The following is a 4,088-nucleotide window of genomic DNA, read 5'->3' as shown; positions in this document are numbered from 1 at the left end:
GCCGCAGATCCGCGTCGTCGACACCATCGTTAACCCAACCACCGGAGCAGCTTCACCTACGCCCTCGTCCACGGCCACAGATCCGCTTCGCCCACACTGTAGTCCACCCTACCGGAGCCGCTCCACAAACACCCTACTCAACGATTCTAGATCTCCTTACCGGACCCCGACAGCCAGCGCAGCGTCATCACCCTCGATGTTTCTAACCTGATTCCCACCGTCTGGAGAGATGCCAAGCACCCGCAACGGCCTAGGTACTTGTCATCTTTAAACCCGTCTAGCATCACCTACCCGATGTACTTCAAATATACTAACCGGTCGCTGTTACCTGTTATGCAGCTGGCAAAAACTACAAGGACGATGTTTCTTCTGGATCTAACAGCTTGGCCAACCAAGATCCTGGACTGAGGCATTGCTATGATCTTGTAAGCGCGTCTCTCTCTCTCTTGTATTGTTCTGTGCCTGCCAGCATGCTTTGCTAGGATTTTCGACCAGTAATCCCTTTGTGCAGACAATAATTTCTACTACTGGCTGCTAAATTAGATATGTAGATGTCATACATGATACTGCCTCGTACCTCCGTTCCTAAATATAAGTCTTTCTAGAGATTCCACTATAGGCTACATATGGAGCAAAATGAGTGAATCTACACTCGAAAATGCATCTATATACATCTGTATGTGGTCCATACTGGAATCTCTACAAAGACATATATTTAGGAACAGGGGCAGTACATTACACAAAAATGTAGGTGGCATGTAGGAATTCCAGTGCACTACATTAGGCTCCCTTAGAGTGCCTGCTAGTCCAGCATACAGAGTCATGGCTAGTTTATGGTACGCACACAATCGTTAATTGGTGGTTTAAATATGCGCAAGGGATATGCAATGTAGTATCATGTAGAGATGTCTGAAATTAGCCGTGTCAACTTGCAGATAGGGTTACACAATGAAAAAGTACAAGATGTATGTGGCAATTTCATGGAACATCGCAAAAAAAGAAGAGGCAGCGGTGAGCCTATATAGTGTGCTATGGTACGTCACTCCTCCATTGCAATCATCGTGACATGTTATTTGTATGCCAGTTCTATTAGTCAAGTTTCTTAGGGACAGTTATTACGAGTTATCCTAAGAAAATAAGCACCTGTGAATATAAGCTCCATGTAATAAGCCAACCAGTTCTTTTCATTGCGTTTTCAGCTTATCTTTGGTATGATCAGTGGAAAGTCTAGATTGCATTATATATATTTCATTTTGCTGCCCATATGGAAATTAATTTGACTTGCAAACATCACAAATTGAACCCAGTGCAGTAATTAATATGATAGGAAAACAGACCATCAATATTTTCTCAAAATGCAAATACAAAGATACCATCTACTTGGCACAATCTACTTTGGTCAATATTTTCCATAGAGATCCCATTGCCTAATTTAAGTGAAGAACGCATGACCCACATTTAAATGAAGAACAATTATTTATTGAAATTCGATGGTCCAAGTGGCTGGTTATTATCATATAGCAGCACCACCTGAAAGCATCATATAGCAGCAGCAGCTCATAGCAACTCATCATACAGCAGCAGCAGTCTGCAATTCATCATATACCAGCAGCAGCTCATAGCAATTCATCATATAGCAATAGCAGGAGCAGCTCATAGCAATTCATCATATAGCAGCAGCAGGAGCAGCTCATAGAAATTCATCATATAGCAGCAACAGGAGCAGCTTGTAGCAACTCATCATATAGCGGCAGCAGCAGCTCATAGCAATTCATCATATAGCAGCAACAGCACCTCATAGCAACTCATCATACAGTAGCAGCAGCTCATAGCAATTCATCATATAGTAGCAGCAGGAGCAACTCATAGCAATGCATCATATAGCAGCAACAGAAGCAGCTCATAGCAATTCATCGTATAGTGGATCAGAATGAAAATTTGGCAAAAAATCAGAGGAGATCCTCACCTTGTTGGATGAGCTCATCCTTCAACAACACCTCAAGGCCATGGCCTGGGAGGAGGGGACGGGGAATAAGGTGCCTTCTGCCGCAGTGTGGCATCAGCCATAGTTGTGCAGCACCCGCCGGAGTAGTGCGTTGGACGAACCACAGTGGAGCAGCTGCTGGAGACCATGAGAATGAGGGGCGGCGCCAGAGGGAGGAGCCGCCAGGGAGATTTGCCCCTACCCGCCGGCCATGTAGCCTAGCTGGACATAGCATCGTCGAGGACCAGGCCAGATGGGACCAGTGGCGACGCCTCGCTGGAGGAACCCTAGTGCTGTAGGCAGGGGATCGAGGTAGATGGAAAGGGGAGAGGAGATGCAAGCGGGAAGGGCAATGAATGCTTGCGTGTTTGTTTTTACTTGAGGGTTAGGTGTGACACGGGCATTAACAGTTGCATTTTGAGTGTAATATAGGCAGACAACAGAGTCATTTCACTATTCCCCTTCCCTTCAATTTTTAGTGAGGTTCTACCCGAAACACCCCCCTCCAAAGCGAAATTATTTAAGCCCAAGCCCATAACTCAAAAATGACTTCTTTACATTTTTTATGGCTTATTTTGACAATATGCCCTGAAAAGGCGGAATCGAACTGGCCCTTAACCTGCAATTCAATTGTGCGTGCAATAATGAATCACTCCTGCCTGCTATCTGTACATTTAGGCATCATCATACATGGCATAACCTAATACGTGTGCATTCCATTGTAGAATCTGGAATATGCAATGTTTATGTTAGTTCATACGTTGCACATGATGTCTAAATGCCCCTAAAATCTGGTCAGTCAAGTGATGGTCTTTAAGCCTCCTTCTTTGCTTCTTTTCTTGATACGTAAGATTTTCTCACACATCTATTCAATTGCTTGTTTGCATCAGCCAGCCATACTAGGACTGTTTGCTTTGATAACTTGCTGTTCTTGATCTAACACTCTAACAGAGCTTGTCAACAATTTAAACACTAAGGGCTGCTGTAACATCCCAAATTTTCAATTTGGAATGTTATACATTAGATCATCATGCATTACATATTTTCTTGCATTTGTCGATCCTAGAAATTTCACGCAACTCAAGGACCCTCATTACATTAGATCATCATGAATTACCAGAGGAACTGTCAGGAGTTCATGTCGTATTCCATGTTTCTCAGCTGAAGAAATGTCACGCCGAGATGGCAGAGGTACCGCTAAGAGATACAGTGCCACTTGAAGCAATTCAGTTGAAGGATGATTTAACATATGAGGAAAAACCCATCAAGATTCTCGAACACGCCAGCAGGGTTACTCGCAGCAAGGTTATCAAGTTTTGCAAAGTTCAGTGGAACCACCACACGGAGGATGAAGCCACCTGGGAGAGAGAAGAAGATTTGCTCAAGGACCACCCTCACCTATTTTCTAGCCAACCCGAATCTCGAGGGCGAGATTCATCTTAAGGGGGGTAGGTTTGTAACATCCCAAATTTTCAATTTGGAATGTTATACATTAGATCATCATGCATTACATATTTTCTTGCATTTGTCGATCCTAGAAATTTCACGCAACTCAAGGACCCTCGGAGAGAGTTGGAGATTTCGAAATTTTCATATTTGAGTTCTCTCGAATTATGAAAAGAGGATCATTTGATTTTATTTATTTCATCTTCAAATAATTTTCCAATATCAAAAATATGAGAGGGAATAATATGACTTTCCCAAAAAATTAGGAAAAATGAAGATTTAATAAATACATCAAATTTTGGATTTTCTCGGAGTTTATTTGCCTTAGGGAAAAATGCGTGTTTTCAAAAATTGCATTTAGGCTCCGAGTAAAAGTTCATTTTGTTCGACTCATTTTTAGGAGTCGGGGAAAATTTACTTTGTAATTTTTGGAGTTCGTTTAGATTTTATTTTCTTTGTTTTTCTGCGCGCGTTATTTATATAAAAAAAACAAACGCAGCGCCCGACTGGGCCAAGGGCCCAGCCGAGCCGGCCCAGCCGCGCCCCCCTCCCGCGCGTGCGCGCCCGCGCGCAGCCGCGCCGCCGCCGCCGGCCGAATCCGAGGAGGCTTCCTCCTCCTCCTCCCCTTGCTTGTCCCCTCCCCCAAGCCACCCTACCC

This window comes from Triticum dicoccoides, chromosome 2A, assembly GCF_002162155.2.
Source record: "Triticum dicoccoides isolate Atlit2015 ecotype Zavitan chromosome 2A, WEW_v2.0, whole genome shotgun sequence".
In the NCBI taxonomy this organism is placed as follows: domain Eukaryota; kingdom Viridiplantae; phylum Streptophyta; class Magnoliopsida; order Poales; family Poaceae; genus Triticum; species Triticum dicoccoides.
This window is presented reverse-complemented; position numbering follows the sequence as displayed.